At 35.2% G+C, this 18,080-nt stretch overlaps 1 long non-coding RNA gene across 1 annotated transcript in view; it reads left to right on the top strand.

Annotated features, from left to right (window-relative positions):
* LOC128662439 (uncharacterized) overlaps nt 1–11,829 on the top strand; it is a 76,664-nt gene extending 64,835 nt beyond the window's left edge. Inside the window, exon 3 of the long non-coding RNA XR_008402780.1 lies at nt 11,701–11,829. This is a non-coding gene — a long non-coding RNA (uncharacterized LOC128662439). The remainder of the gene's footprint in view (nt 1–11,700) is intronic.
* Nucleotides 11,830–18,080: the final 6,251 nt, after the last annotated feature.

Consider the following 18,080-nt stretch of genomic DNA (forward strand, 5'->3'; position numbering starts at 1 on the left):
AAAATCATGAAAGGCTATTGAGCGCTTCTGTGGGGAGAGAAAACCCTTAACATTTTGTGTGGAAATTGTGAACTGACTAGTCTGATGATGTTCTGACATACTACTATGACTTTGGAGATGCTAACAGCAAGTTACTTTGATAGTCTAATACAATGTGTTATATCCTGAGAGCTGGAAAAATAGAATTAAATAAATAACAATAACAATTCAACAAATAAATTTCAACAAACAAAAATGAAATACTTTTAAACAGTATTTTTGATCGAATAACCACAATAATTGCTAGTTGCCTAACGTGTAGGTAAGAGCAGGGGGAGAGATGAGAGGGGGAGGATGGGTAGGGGAGAGAGAGTCCTTACAGGAGGAATGTGTAGAGAGAGAGAAAGGCTAAGAAAAGTAAGAACTAGAGAGAGAGAGAGGTTAAGAAAAATAAGAATTAGAGAGAGAGACAAAGGGAGGAAAAGTGTGGCCCGACGGGGCTCCCTTAAGTTATCAGGGGAGTTTATACTAGGACCTAAAGATACTTTAAACAGTATATAATATATAATATCATTTTAAGAAAGTGTCTTTCTATTATGACTGAGAGTAGTCTGTTGCACACAGAGTCAGTGTGCGTGGGGGATAAATATCACCCATTAGGAGATGTATGAATCCGCATACTCACGACCTCCAAGGATCAGGTTCAGCTGGTTATAATTTCTGCAAAAGTTCCTTTGTTGGTATTGTCAATACAGGGCTTTTTGATGCGCTGTTTGCTGATGACTTCAGACCATAATCTTCTCTGGGGCTTTGGTGGGAGTGTAGGAAGTTTGGATGATGAAGGCTGTGGTGCCTCAGGGGCCGGAATGTCGAGGAGTTGGCAAAAGTCAGCAATATCCCCTGTTGAGGAGCATTCATAACGCCTTCCATTCTTTATGATTTGTATCGATACAGGAAAACCCCATCTGTAAGGAATTTTGAGAGATCGCAGATGGGTAGTGAAGTGAGCAAATTCCTTCCTGAGTAGTAAAGTTCTGGTGGAGAGATCTTGGTAAATTTGAATTTTCGCGCCCATAAATGAGAAAGTGGGCTGAGTGCGTGCCATCTGAAATATTTTTTCTCTGTCTCTGTAACTTGAGAAACACACAATGATATCTCTCGGAGGTTGATTGTCACTGGGTTTGGGCCGTAGAGATCTGTGGGCCCTCTCAATTGGTATTAAGTCAATTACTCTTTGATCTGAAATAGCCAGTGATTGGAATAAATTTTGTAAGTGTTCCATTATGTCTTCACTCTTTACCGACTCTGGTACTCCGCGTATGCGGAGATTATTTCTCTGTGTCCTGTTCTCAATGTCGTCTATCTTGTTTTCTAAATCCGATATCTGTGTCTGCTGATCTTCCATGGCGTGTGACATGACCGATATTTCTTTGATAATCTCTTCTCTGTCTCCTTCTAGTGTTTCCACTCTCTGGCCCAATTCGTTAATATCTTTTTTCAGCTCAGCACACTCAGTTTTGATGCAGGTCTTAACCTGGTTGATAAGGGCTTCCATTGCCTTTAATGTGACTGGGCCGTCTTCTGGTGGTGTGTGTGAGCCAGAGGGAGACACAGGGGTATGCATAGTGTCAGGATTATCTGATATTTCATCATCTTCGCTATCTATCTGAGGTTGGTCTGCCTTTTTCTTTTTATTTTCTGTGCTTTTAAAAAAGGTATTGACAGAGCCTGACCCCATATTAGATTTTAAGTTCTTATCAGTTTTGTTGATTCTGCGTTGCGCCATGTCAGTAAACATGCAGGGGTTTCTGAGTAAGTAATGTTGCTTTGGCAGAGTAGATTGACCGTTTAGCAGCAAGCGTGATGAATATTGGGGGATGTATAGTTGGTGACAAGCTCAGTGTGAAAGGAGCTGAACAACGGTCTGCAGAATGTCACACATATGTTTCTGTAGCCCCCTTATTTCAATAAGATTCTTGCTAGTGAAAGTGCATGGGGTCTTTGGCACTAAGTTCCTGCTTATGGCATAATGTGTCAGATACGTGCTATTGTGACTGTTAAAGGCATGCCCCAAACTTCATGTAAATATAGTTCCTTATTTGAGCATTATGTGTGATGTTCTCAGGTTCTCTGTTTTGCTGCAGATAATTACCCTTTCCGGCTGTCTGTTGAGATCGGGTGTGATGCGTCACTGCGCCTCCAACTTTAGGTCCCGGCTTCAAACGCGGCCTAAACCGCGGTAACAATTTCAGCCTCTTCCTTTAATATGATGTCTCCGAAATTGTGATTAGAGGGCCTCCGGACCCTTCTCAAGCATTCAGAGGTCTGATTCAGGCATTTTTAGCTGTCTTTATTGGGGTAAGAGAGAGCCCCGCCGACGCCACTTCAGGAGCTCTAGTTAGGTGCGGCCATTCAGCACGCCCGCACGCTCCGCCTCCTGTGTGTAGATTGTTTTAACTGCACATAATTAAACACTTGACCTTCTGGTTATAACTTGCACAGTATAAAAAGGGAGTAATAAGTGTGAGAGGGCTCTGACATTGTGGCTCTACAATAAAAGACAAGAATCTCCTCTTTAAACTGATGTGAACACTGACATACATTATTATATGGACAGTAGACATGGGAAGAAAAAAAAAAAGTTTGAGATGGATTGTTCATCATAAAAATTTATTTGTTAAACAAAATTCATTTGTTCACTATTCCCTATGGGGAACATCTTCAGAGCAACAGACAGCAGATTAAACTTAAATGAAGTTAAAGTAGAAGCTGGTGCTACTGCTGCAAGCCAGCAGCACTATAAAAATATTTATTATTAATATTTTTATTTGGGTCACGACTGATCAAGAACAAATGGCTTGCTTAGGAGGCAATCAGCTGACAAGCACAGTGTTCAAATATTATAACATTTTTACATTTTAACATTGGAAGCCGTTTTCAACAAATCGAGTGCATTTTTTTTACACATGCATTTGTTCATTCATTTGTTTATTAAATGGACTGGTTTATTGATTTTAGACGAATGCAAGAAATATGGAAAACATTTGTTTTCTACATTTGTCCGAATCTGAATGAGCTCGTCTGATGGACAATGTGAGAATGAAAGTGTTGAAACCTGTTTGATACTAGGTTTAGAGTAATAAATGTAACTATGAAACTGGCAACTAGACATGTGTATGGCGAAAAAATTAGTTTAGTTTCATTTTGTTTTCATTAGTTAAATAAATAATTTCATTTTGAAAAATTAATGAAGTTAAAACAATTAATTTGTTTCGGCAAATTAGTTATGTTAAGTTAAATCTTTTTTCGGATCACTTTGTTATTTCGGATCCATTCTTTATTCAGATTCATTATTATATTCTAAAGTTTACAATAGAATAATGAATATGAATAAAGAATTTATCCAAAATAATGAACGGATCCGAAAAATGATTTAATGTAACATAAGGAATATGCCGAAACAAAACTATCTAAACTGCCATTCCCCTACATTGCCAAAACAAAATAAAAACCTATTAATCTCTAAACCGCTGCCCCCCCACATCTGCAACACTAACTAAACCTATTAACCTCTAAACCGCCCCCACATCGCCAACACTAAATAAAACCTATTAATCTTTAAACCGCCACCCCCCCACATCGCCAACACTAACTAAATCTTTAAACCTCTAAACCACGGCCCCCCCTCATCGCCAACACTAACTAAAGCTATCAACCTCTAAACCGCCGCCCCCCACATCGCCAACACTAAATAAACCTATTAACCCCTAAACTGCCGTCCTCCCGCATCGCCAACACTAAATAAAATCCTATTAACCTCTAAACCCCGCCCCCCACATGGCAAACACTACATAAAATTAATTAACCTCTAAACTGCCGGCCCCCCACATGGTAAACACTAATAAATGATTAACCTTTAAACTGCCGCCCCCCACATCACAACTATCTAAACTATTAACCCCTAAACTAACACCCCCTAACTTTAACATAATTAAAATAGACCTTAATTAACGTTACAATTGTTAACTAACTACCTATTTAAAAATAGATACACTAACCTGTGAAATGAAAATAAAAAGCCTTAAGTTACAATATTACTATTTACAAACTACCTAGTTAAAATAAATACAAACTTACCTGTGAAATAAAAATAAAACCTAAGCTTAAACTAAAAAAAAAAACTTGTTTAAAAAAAAATATACTAATACAAAAAATAAAAACCCCAACATTTCTAAAAATAATAAAATCTAACATTGCAAAAAAATTAAACTACAGTTACAAAAAATAATTAACACTAAAATTACAAAAAATAAAAAACTACCATTACAAAAAATAACAAACGAAATTATCCAAAATAATAAAAATTATTCCTATTCTAATACCCCGTTTAAAAAAACCCCAAAACAATCCAAAATAAAAAAAACTAATCTAAAATAAACTACCAATAGCCCTTAAAAGGGCCTTTTGTAGGGCATTGCCCTAAAGTTTAAAGCTCTTTTGCTAAAAAAAAATTAAAACAAATACCCCCTGAGATTACAAACCCTCACCCACAACCCCCCAAAATAAAAAATAAACTAAAAAAAAAACTAATCTACCCATTGCCCTGAAAAGAGCATTTGTATGTGCATTGCCCTTAAAAGGGCATTCAGCTCTTTTACAGCCCATTAAAAATAAATAAAGCCCTAATAAAAAAAAAGAAAATCAGCCAATAGGATTTAAGCAGCTCTTATCATATTTGCTGATTTTAATTTTTCAGCCAATAAGAATGCAAGGGTACCCCAATATAAAAGGGGTATCTTGCATTCAATCCTCAGTGTGCGGCAGACGATCGCATGAAGAGGACCTCCATGTCAGACTAATGGACCTCCGCCTGGTCCTCCGCTTGTAACTCCGCCTCTGTGCATCCACCGACCTCTCCGCCTCCAATCTTTCATATCTTTCGCTGGACTTCAGGAACTGTGAGTATCGATTTTGGGGTTAGTGTTAGGTTTTGTTTTCTTGTGGTGTTTTTTTTTTAGATTAGGGCTTTTTTATTTTTAATAGGCTGTAAAAGAGCTGAATGCCCTTTTAAGGGCAATGCCCATACAAATGCCTTTTTCGAGGAAATGAATAGATTAGGTTTTTTTAGTAAGGTTTTTTATTTTGGGGGGTTGGGGGTTTGTAATGTTAGAGGGTATTTGTTTGAATTTTTTGGCAACAGAGCTGTTAACTTTAGGGCAATGCCCTACAAAAGGCCCTTTTAAGGGCTATTGGTAGTTTATTATAGATTTTTTTTTTTTTATTTGGGGTGGTTTTTTTCAAACGGGGTATTAGAATAGGAATAATTTTTATTATTCTGGATAATTTCGTTTGTTATTTTTTGTAATTGTAGTTTTTTTATTATTTGTAATTTTAGTGTTTATTATTTTTGTAATTGTAGTTTTAATTATTTTGTAATGTTAGGTTTTATTCGTAATGTTAGGATTTTTATCTTTTGTATTTTTTTTTTTTTAAACGTAATGTTAGTTTTTTTTAGTTTAAGCTTAGGTTTTATTTTTATTTCACAAGTAAGTTTGTATTTATTTTTAAATAGGTAGTTAGTTAATAATTGTAACTTTACTTTAGGTCTATTTTAATTATGTTAAAGTTTTGGGGTGTTAGGTTTAGGGGTTAATAGTTTAATTTAGCTATTTGTGATGTGGAGTGGGTAGCAGTTTAGGGGTTAATAGTTTTATTTAGCTAGTTGTGATGCTTGGGATGGCGGTTTAGGGGTTAATATTTTTATTTAGGGAGTCGTGATGTGGGGGATGGGGGTCTAGGGGTTAAAATCTTTAATTAGTGTTGGCGATGTGGGGGGACGGGGGTTTAGCAGTTAATAGGATTTTATTTAGTGTTGGCGATATAGGGGGCGGCAGTTTAGAGGTCAATAGGTTTAGTTAGTGTAAGCGATGTGAGGGGATGGTGGTTTAGGGGTTAATAGCTTTATGTAGTGTTTTATTTAGTGTTGGCGATGTGGGGGGCCGCGGTTTACAGGTTAATAGGTTTAGTTAGTGTTGGCGATGTGAGGGGACGGCGGTTTAGGGGTTAATAGCTTTATTTAGTGTTGGCGATGTGGGTAGGGGTGGCGGTTTAGAGTTTAAAAGATTTATTTAGTGTTGGTGGTGTGGGGGGACGCGATTTAGGGGTTAATAGCTTTATGTAGTGTTTTATTTAGTGTTGGCGACTTAGGGGGGGCGGTGGTTTAGATGAACAATGAAAAATTCCAAATATCAATAAAGAATGGATCCGAAAATTTGGAAACTGAATTATTCCTTTTTGGGATTTTAGTTATGGTGCCGATTTGGAAATTCAAATTCATCCGAATCTCCGAATCAGCCAAAACTCGGACGAAAATTAAATTCGGCCAAAACAAATTGCACATGTCTACTGGCAACATCTAAGCCACAAACAAATACATCCATTAGGCCACAAGTACAAAAAGATAAGATTCAACTCATGACAAATTAAGCAAGATTCAGGATGGTTGGGAGGTTTATTTATGGGCAAATCATAACATTTCACAGAGATTCCTGCTATGGTTTGTCTGGCTCTCTTCCTATATTTTGAACACCATAACTAAAACTATGGTGGTTTACCTAAGCTGTTACAGGGCACACCAATTTATTTGTTAACGATGCTCTACTTTTTCATTGTCTGTTTTTGTGCTTCCATGTAGGTACTTGAAAAGGCAATGGAAATGTCTCCTCGGTATATGTTAATACACAGTTGTCTTGTAGTAGTGCATATCCCAGTAGCAACATAAGAAAGTAAAGAGGCGTTAAGCAAACACAATTCAGAACAGCTTTCATAGAAATGATAAAGCACAAGAACTTGGCTTCATTTTGAAAAAAACAATAACACATAAGCAGTGGTTATTAAAGGGACAACTGCTCCTCCTGCTGAGGTGTGTTACCTTCTTACAGTTACTCTCTGCAGTTACGCAGGTCACAGTTCATACTACCAGCATGCTGCTTGTCAGGCTTCTTTCATGCTGCCTCTCTACATGCCTTATATCCTCCTTTTGTTCAAATGGAACAACAATAACTGTCCCACATCTACAAAGCCCACTAAAAAAGCAAGACACTATAAATCCCTTCCTTCCCAATAAAGGAAGACCAAATAAACAAAAATAAATTTCTATATAATTTCTCAGTGTGTTAATAATAATTCAAATAGTCTGTTACTCAGAGTTGCTGTTGGTGTCCTCTCCCTCCGGTTCTAAAATAGAAAGCAACAGACTTTTCATAGTATGATAATATTTCTTTCTTCTCAAATATTGGTGGGTTTTATGAATCCTAGTGCTCTGACAGAGGATTTCTCACAGGATGTTTACCTCTGTCCCTAAGTGACAATTTTAGGAATACTGGATCCAAACCTGAGGCCCCTGGGTCTGAAGTGTAAGGTGGCCGTCCCTCACAGTTGTGGCATCCAGCTGCAATTGTCCCTTATGCCTGTTGTCAGCTTTGTCATTGTGCGAGACCCCAAAACATATATTTGTTTCAAAACCTTCAGGCACTCCTGAAGGTGAGTCCTTGGTCTTGGAGACCTGTTGCTTAAGTCGATCAGTATGTCGTCTTGTGACAAAATAGTTTGCATTTAAAACATAATACGTTTTGGGCCCTAAAACTTTTGTAATGATACCAGCCGTCCAGTCAATATTTCCCCGATGAAGAGGAATTGATAGTGTTTTTCCTACTCTGTATGTTGTGCTGACTCCACCATTTTCTCTATTTTCCTGCATTTTGTGCGTTTGCTTCTGTATTTGTGGTTTCAGGAGATCAAGCTTGGTCCGGAGCAATCTACCATTAGACATGCTGGTGCCTGTCGTGTAGCAGGGAGAAGTGTGTTCCAGTGCTTTTGAAAACAATGCATAAGATTAAAATTAAATATGTGTGAGTGTAATACTTTATTTTAATATGTTTTACATTTGTTTTGTGAAACTTGTATTTTAGCCCTAACACTTCAGGTCGCTATTTTCTCTTGTTCTCGAGCAGAACCCATAACTTGTAATATAAGTGATCTCTATTGAAAGGGATATCGGCCGCGCTAAACCTTCTCTGGTAAATCTGTTTTACCATGGACATGTAATATCAATTTGCGTACTAATTTTAGCACAGTCTAGCGATATTGATATTGCACCCTGTGCTATCATTAGCGATCCACTTGTAACCTGGGCCATAATAGGGGTAAATTTATCAGGGCTGCAGGTGAACAAGTTCTCAAGTAGAAAACCTGTCTGCCTGCAATCCCTATGCAGCAGAAATTTACCATTGTACAAGAACTCTCTTGTGCAATCTGCCTCCTGCTCTCCCCACCCAAATGCATGAGAGCAGAGCCTGTCAATCACTCCTAAGAGGTTGCTGAGAGGATAAGAAGCAGGAACTACTTCTTAAATTTGTGGCTGCACACTCGATCAAGCAAGCTAAGTATATAAAAGTGCATCTGTTTGAAGAACAAGGATTCCACATTTTATAGGAAGATTAAGAAATTGACTTTTACACATACAGGATTAACCAGTTACATTATGTAACATTTTCTTCTATTAAATTGTATTCTGTTTTATTCACTTGATATTATTTACTTTTCATTTTGTTACTTATATTGCACTATTATTATTATTATTTTGCTGTAGATTCGTGTACTTTATATACTTTTTTCTGAAATGACACTGTTTCACAATAGGAGAGCTAATAAATCTATAATGAATGTTTTTTTAATGACAATTTTCCTAATGATAAATAAATGAATAATAAAAGAGGCAAAGGGGTAGATTTAACAAGCAGCGGATGCGGCAATCTACCCCTGAAGTTTCTTAAGACAGCTGCTCCTTAACTTGTCCGCCACCTCTGAGACAGCAATGATGATTGACACCCCCTGCTAGCGGCCGATTGGCCGCTAATGTGCAGGAGGTGGCATTGCACAAGCATTTCACTAGAAATGCTTGTGCAATGTTAAATGCTGACAGCATATGCTACAGCGGATCATGTCCGAAATTTAATAAATCGGCCCCAATGTATCAATTAGAAGTAAAAAACTAGATAACTACTTAAAGAGACAGCAAAGTCAAAATTGAACATTCATGATTCCGATAGAGCATACAACTTTAAACAACTTTCCAATTTACTTTTATTATTAAATTTGTTTTGTTATCTTGTTATCCTTTGTTGAAGCATAAACCTAGGTAGGCTGATAGGAGCTTAGGAGTGCGCACATGTCTTTAGCAGCCTATGGCAGCAGTATTTGCAACACTGTATAACACTACAATAAACAATGATGGAAACACTGCTGCCAGAATGCTGTAGACATATGCACACTCCTGAGCTCACATTGGATTACTATTTAACAAAGGATACCAAGTGAACTGAGCAAAATTATTAATAGAAGTAAATTGTTTAAAATGTTATACTCTATCCAGTCAATTTAAGTTTCATTTTAACTTTACTGTCCAAAGCAGATTACACATTCTTAAAAATACATCTTTAGGGCAAGAACTTTTTTAAATTAATGTAATAGTATACATGCAGAATGTATAATAAGATTAATTTATTTCATTATATCAGAGAGAAGAAAAACTCTTAACGAGTTAGATGAAAAAATGAACTTATTGGAAGATAAACTTTCAATTTATATGTTAGAAAAATAGTATGAGAAACTAACTGAGGGAATTGATAATAATGAAAATAAGATTAGAAATCTAAGATAAAGGATATAAATAGAAAGAAATGGTTCTCAAGAAAAAAAAAAAGATTATAAGAAAAAATGATAAAACAGCAATCTAGATATAAGCTTAATACAAAGGAAAAATATGTGAGAAAGAATTCAGACCATTTCAGCAAAAGGATGAGCAATACAAAACAGACTGACAATCGAAGGAAACAGAAAAAAAAAGATAAACAGTGTATCTTTGTAGTTTTCACAAAATAACAAGAATTAGTTCTTAAAGAAATGTTAAATACAGTAGAATATACACATGCATAGCAAAAAGGCAATGCAATTGCACTTACACACTGTGAACGCTTGCTAAATGCTCAGTAGGAGCTGGTGCTTCACAAAGGGTGCAAAATATGAGAATATAAGTTAATTGCAACGCTGCTTAAAAATGTAAGCTCCATCTGAGTCAGGAAATAAAAAATTTGACTTTAATGTCTCTAATAAGGATTTAAATTTGATACTTTTGTTGATGTACAAAGATTTTTTAGAAATCTATCTAATACAAATGTTTTTTGACAGATCCCATATAAAAATATAAAAAAAGGAGATTAACAATTAATACACAATTTAAAAAGAAAATACAACTCAAATTTGAAATATTGTGAACAAATAGCATTGATAAACTGGCTGATAAGGGAGGGGTTAGTAATTCTAAATAAAAATGACTATATCAAAGAATGTTATTGACAAATTAGTGACTAACATGCTTACAAAAGATGTAGCTAAAATCCAATAAATGGATTCAAAATAATTAAAAATATACGTATGAAATATTGGTATAAAAAAAGAGTTTCAATTTGTAAATAAAATATTCCTAAAACCCTTACATGTTACAGCTTGCCAAATATCAATGATAGCTAGTGATGTCATCCTAGACATCCTATTGTATTGGGCACAGAATCAGTAACTTGCAATTTATCTTTATATATTGATCAATTTTTACAGCCTATGATTAAATGCCTGTTGTCAGCACGAAACGCGTAAGGCTTAACCTCTATTTTTAACCTCTTCAATGACAGAGTGAAGCCGCTTTTGATTTTTACACTATAACCAATTTTACAACCTTGTTTACACAGACTAGATCTTATTTAAAAGACACTATCCTTTTTCATATTGTTTTCTTAATATTTTAGAGAATGGAATGAGCCTTGGTGGATAGTAATGGGAGATGTTACATCACTATTCACTATAATTGATATTGAACTTGGCTTAAAAACAACTAAAATGATTGTTTCAAAAGGATGGTGATCTAACATCTGCTCAATGAGAATTTATTCTTAAAGGGACACTGAACCCAAATTTTTTCTTTTGTAATTCAGAAAGAGCATGCAATTTTAAGCAACTTTCTAATTTACTCCTATTATCAATTTTTCTTTGTTCTCTTTCTATCATTATTTGAAAAAGAAGAAAGAAGAAGGCATCTAAGCTTTTTTTTGGTGTCAGTACTCTGGACAGCACTTTTTTATTGGTGGATGAATTTATCCACCAATCAGCAAGGACAACCCAGGTTGTTCACCAAAAATGGTCCGGCATCTAAACTTACATTCTTGCATTTCAAATAAAGATACCACGAGAATGAAGAAAATTTGATAATAGGAGTAAATTAGAAAGTTGCTTAAAATTTCATGCTCAATCTGAATCACGAAAGAAAAATTTTGGGTACAGTGTCCCTTTAAAGGGATTCAATTTATATAAGAAATAAATTATTTTTTGTTTGCTAATCAATATCCCCCCCCAAGGATATTATATATCCTTTACTAATATTATATTGTATTCTTTTTTATTTGCTTTGTATTATGTACTCTTATTTTTTTAATTTATATTGCAGACTTATTATTGTAGTTATACCACTGCTATTTAGTGGACAAGATGCATGTGTGGTACTTAGCCTACCCGGAAATTCTGTCAATCAAAAGAGCTAGGATACCAAAATAAAGAAGTACATTTGACAATAGAAGTATATTATAATATTTTTTTTCTTTTAAACTGTAGGCTTCCATATTCCTTAATATTATGATGATGGTGCCAAACCAGGAGTGGAAGTTTCTTGCAGTGTTCCATAGCAGTGTGTCGTTCAGCCGCAATGTCAAACCTCATATAAGTATAGGAGCAGTCAGGCAGTAAGAGGTAAGTACTACAATATTTAAAGAGACACTAAAGTTAAAATTAAACTTTTATGATTCACATAGGGCATACTTCATCTATCAAAATGTGCACAATCTTTTTAAATGCACACTTTATGGGACACCAGCTCTGACTGAGCATGTGCCAGAGTGCACAGTGTCTACATATATGCGTTTTGTGATTGGTTAATGGCTGTCACATGATACAAAGGGGAGGGAAAATGTTATCTTTGAAATTGTGCATTGTTGTTGTTTTTATTATTATTGTTATTATGTATTTGTTGATTACCCATTTCTACTGTATTTAATAGTAATTTCACCAATTGGATATTTATGTTCTTTTTATGGACAATAGAAAAATATGCACCTACAAAAGTGAGGTGAGAAGATCAGATGGTTTACATATCCTCTTATGTTATTAAGGTCATGAACCAGTTTATTAGATGCTTAAAAGCTTTTATTATAGATGCATCAGAAATTAGGAATTTCTTTGAAAATGCCACATCCTACCTGAGCATTGTTGCTGGTCATGTCCATCCCTTTATGACTACAGTATGCCCATCTTCTGATGACTACTTCCAGCAGGATAATGCATTATGTCACAAAGCTCAAATCATCCGAAACTGGTTTCTTGACAATAAATTCACTGTACTCCAATGGCCTCCACAGTCACCAGATCTCAATCCAATAGAGCACCTTTGGGATGTGGTGTAATGGTAGATTTGCATCATGGATGTGCACCCGACAAATCTGCAGCAAATGCGTGATGCTATCATGTCAGTATGGACCAAAATGTCTGTGGAATGTTTCCAATACCTTGTTGAATCTATGCCATGAAAAATTAAGGTAGTTCTGAAGGCAAAAGGGAGTTCAACCCGGTACTAGCAAGGTGTACCTAATAAAGTGGCCGGTGAGTGTGTATATATATATATATATATATATATATATATATATATATATATACTGTATGTATAAATATATATTGTACCAAAAAATCACATATATATATATAAATTTATGAATAAATAGAACATATTCTGTTACGTGAAGAATATTGGAATGTGAAATATTCATATTTTTATGTCGGGTTAGCGCACATGAGAATATGCGATTGGGTTTGCGCATTTTTTTTCTGTCGGTTAGCACGAGAACGAAAACAGTATACTTTCAACTCATAATATGAACGCAAAACAGCTTACTTCTAGCACAGTTAACGCACAAGCATTGTTAAGACCTATTCAACTGATAAAGATGTATTAGTTTAAATTTAAAAAGCTATTGCTCCAGTTTGGTAAAAATTAGTATACGGCCAGTGCTTGGAGCAAATACATGTATGCCAGATTCTAATTTGCTGATCAGCTGTATCATTATCTGAAGTAGCAATGGAGCCTGCTTTAACTATGTATTCAATTTCTATTCAGGATTTAAACACATAGGGCAAGTTTACTAATGAAGTGCTATTTATTGCTCCCGCTCGCTTGCTAAGTCCACTAGAAGTTAGCATTTTGTGCATGTCAGGTAGCGCTCATATATGTAAAAAAAATTTGCTCACGGGCTAAACCAACATGTGTAAAAAGCCGAACTTCGAATATTGTGCGCACATTAATGTATTCCCCCATAGATGTCAATGGAGCAAAAAACTGGGGGAAAAACCATGCGCACAAACCCAACATGAAAATATGAATATTTCACATTCTAATGTTCTTCACATAGCAGAACATGTTCTATGTATTCATAAAAACACATTTCAACATATATCTGATGGTACTTTGGTACAATATATCAATATATATCTATACTTATCTATCTATACCTATATATATATATATATATATATATATATATATATATATATATAAAATCCCAGAAAGAAGCAGGCACTCTCCGTTTAAATTTTCAAGTTATTTACTTAGTGACGTTTCGGGGTTTCACCCCCGTCCTCAGTCTTACAGCCTGAGGACGGGGGTGGAACCCCGAAACGTCACTAAGTAAATAACTTGAAAATTTAAACAGAGAGTGCCTGCTTCTTTCTGGAATTATTTGTAACTTTTGCTGTGCACCCCGGACCTTATTTGAGAGTGCTATACCACTGACTTTTGCTATATATATATATATATATTTAGAGAAATATATTAACCTCAAAATGATTCCCAGGGGTTTAAGAGTGCATAAGTTCCCAACTTTCGAAGTAGATGACATGAAATTTAAGGATGAGTGGAATATGATTTTGGATGAATGTTCATTTAGATTAATGCATATGATTATTGTACACAAAGAGGGACTACTAACAGATATAAAAATCAAAATTACACAGTTACAGAGACACTTAACACATCACCAACTATCAATAGAGTATAGAGGTTTTGATGAATTGCTTATTGAGACAGTGGAGAAGTCAACTGAGGAAGCCTTACAAATAAAACAAACAAAATTTCTAAGAGACTGGACTGACTATCAGACCAATACAGTACATGTATGGAATAGGAGAGAGAGATCCAATACACAGAGAGAAAATAATAGAAGGAATTATAATCATCATAAGGGTAACCACAATAAAAAAGGAAAAAAGAAAGTTACATTTTCTGACACAGAAGCAGAGTCTACTGATGATACAAGTGGAGATAATGATAGCCAGTATGATAGAGAGACACCTATCACACAGAATACCACACAACAGGCAGGAAACATAAACACAGAAGCCCAGGGGGCTAGGAGCAAAACTACTCAGGACAAACAGTCTAACAAAGCTCAGAGGTATCAAACTACAGTACAGAAGACAGACATAGTAGATTCAACTAGAGCAAAATTTGACCAAGCTTTTTTAGTGGCAGCCCCAATACAAACACAGGGAGAAACAAAGGAGATTATAACACAGCCAGTAATAAGAGGAAGCAAAAAAGGTCAAAGGCAGATGAACAGATACCAACTGAGGGCAAAGAAGAATTTGGAACAAAAAGTGCATCACTAGTTATCAATCTCTCTGACACCCTGTTGACACCTACACAAGAAAAAGTATTAAGCTACGGCCTGAACTTTGTACCAACAGCTAAGTTCAATATATTTAACACAATAGTAGATGTCAACAGACTGGTCAGAAACTTGACCCTAAAAAAACATTTCCATAGTACACAAGACATAAGAGAGACCTTAGAGGCAAATACAATAAGTGAAGAAACCACATCAGAGATACAATTAGATTTCCAAGACTCATGTGCTAAGGAGACTCTAATGAGTCTACTTAGTGAACAACTGAGCACAGGAGAAAAAAATGCACACATAGGTTTCAAACCTAAGTCCACCTTTTACCCCATTCAGTCCAGGGGGACAATTTTAGAACAATTTCAAGAAAGAGTGGTTAAAGACTTAGAAATATTAAACACAGCCAGTAGTCCCTACCAAGACACTAACTTAACAAGAAAGGAGAGAACAGCTTTGAAAGAAATTGCAGAAAATGATAATATAGTCATCAAAAAATCGGACAAGGGGGGTAGTATAGTGGTATTAAATAAGGCAGACTATGATAAAGAAATAAAAAGACAACTTGACAATATAAATAACTACCAAATTTTAAGAGGAGACCCAAAATCAAACTACATGCTCCAACTTTCCCATTTATTGGATGAGGGCCTAGCAAATGGTTTTATAAACAAAGAGACACATGATTATATGGTAAATAAACATCCAAAGACACCATTATTTCACATATTCCCAAAAGTACATAAAAGTACAGAAAATGTTCAGGGGCGACCCATAGTGTCAGGGATGGGATCACTACTAGAACCGGTATCAGAATGGGTAGATTCCATCCTACAGCCATTAGTTCTAAACCTAACCAGCTATCTCAGGGACTCCACGCATTTAATACAAAAATTAAAAAATATTACATGGACCACCAAAAGCAGATGGTTATCCCTAGACGTAGTGTCGCTCTACAGTAACATACCACATGCACTAGGTATAGAAGCAGTTAAGTACTTTCTACAAACACGTAGCAATTTGGATGAGAATTTTCAGGAATTTCTTCTAAGAATCATAGAATACCTTCTAACACATAATTATTTTTCTTATGGAGGGGTGTTCTATCTGCAGAGATGTGGCACAGCTATGGGGGCAAAGTTTGCCCCCACTTACGCCAACCTATTTATGGGTTGGTGGGAGCTGTGCCACATCTATGCGGAGGGAAGCCCCTTCAGGGAAAATATCAAACTTTACCATAGATTCATAGATGACCTGATTCTAATATGGGAGGGGGATGACGCATCCATAGAAAATTTCCTACAATATATAGGAAATAATAAGATGGGAATAAGATTCACACACGAGTTAAAAAATAAGGAAATTAATTATTTGGACCTCACACTGCGAGGTAATTACTTTAAAGGTGTAATTGAAACCACAATATATAAAAAACCAATAACTAGGAATGCACTTCTACATGCAAGGAGTGAACACCCCAAAGAAACTTTTAGGGCCATAGCCAAAGGTCAACACATTAGAATTAAAAGAAACTGCTCTAACGACGAAGATTATCTAAAAGAAGCAAATATTCTAGATAAACAACTTAAAGTGAGGGGCTACAAAAAACAGACTATAAAGAATGCACGCATGGCAGTGTCTAAAAAAGCACAGGGAGATTTGATCGTAACTAAACCCAAAAAGAAACCCAGATTTGACACTAATAGAATCAAGTTTGTCACACAATACTCACCCCAATATAACCAAATATGTAATATAATCAAGAAACACCTACCTATTTTGAAGGCAGACAATACTCTAGCAAAAATAATAGACAGCAATTGCCTCTTTTCATATAGAAGGGGTAGGACTATAGGGAATATAGTCTCCCCAACTAATCTAAAAACAAACAAAAGAACAACTTGGTTACAATCTAAAGGCCTCTACAAATGTGGTTATAGTGACTGTAAAGCTTGTAAACATGCAGATATAGGAAACACCTTCAAATCGACTAAGACAGGAGAAATACTACAAATAAACAAACACTTAAATTGCAGAGACAAAGGGGTAGTGTACCTCATAGAGTGCAATATTTGCAAACTTCAGTATATTGGAAAAACGGTGAGAGAAATAAGAAATAGAATTAGGGAGCACCTATCCAGTATCACTGTAGACACTGAAAAGAGCAGACAAAGAGAGGATAAACTGCTACCAATAACCAAACACTTTATAGAGGTACACAATAGGAACACCACATCACTCAGATGGACAATAGTAGAAAAAATAACCCTAGATTCAAGGGGGGGAGATCTGGACAGTATACTCAGTAAAAAAGAGGTATACTGGATGTTCCGCATGAAAACAAATGTACCCTATGGATTTAATTCCAGATTTGAGCTTATAAATTATTGGAAATAAACCTATTATACAAACAATTCCAGTGAAGAAAGTAAAGGAATATTATATATTCATATAACTAGATGACTAAGGGTTTAACCTAGAGCACTGAAATTTAAATAAAACAAAAAATACACAAATGAAATTTAAATTTAAATCCTGTAAATAAATATTTCGAGATGACACTAATACTGAGACCAAAGATAATAATTTTGTTAACTCGAATTAATGTTATATTCCAAACAACAACAGACTCCAAAAGCCTACAATTAATAGAAGCTATTAAAAAAGCATATACTCACACTAAATGTTTCAGGTACCCCATACCATACAATACAATAGAGGATACTACACGCATAATAACACTCAGGGGTTAATTTTCTGAGACTAATTGGGCAAGACTGTTTTTAATTAACCTCATTAAGAAATGTATATGGTTGTGCAATCACTGCACCAGATCAGAGGTCTATGAGTACGGCTCAACAGAGCTGAAACGCGTAAGACCTGACCTGATCTGATGCCCTTTTAATTTCCCCATGTTTTGGATATGCTTTTAACTAAATTTCAATAAAGTTCAAGTTTTAAACTACTCACGGCTGGATATTCCCTTTGCTTGTATTTGGATATATATATATATACACTTGTATATATATATATATATATATATATATATATATATATATATATATATATATATAAAACATATACATACATGATTATCTAGAGGTATATATATATATATACACAGTATATATAGTAATATATATTTATAAATACATACAACATATTCTGCTATGTGCAGAACATTGGAATGTCAAATATTTACAGTAAATACATAGTAAAAACCTTTATTAACTATGAATTTTGCATAAATATGCTTTTACATGTTTTCATCTA

This window comes from Bombina bombina, chromosome 6 (assembly GCF_027579735.1).
Source record: "Bombina bombina isolate aBomBom1 chromosome 6, aBomBom1.pri, whole genome shotgun sequence".
NCBI lineage: Eukaryota > Metazoa > Chordata > Amphibia > Anura > Bombinatoridae > Bombina > Bombina bombina.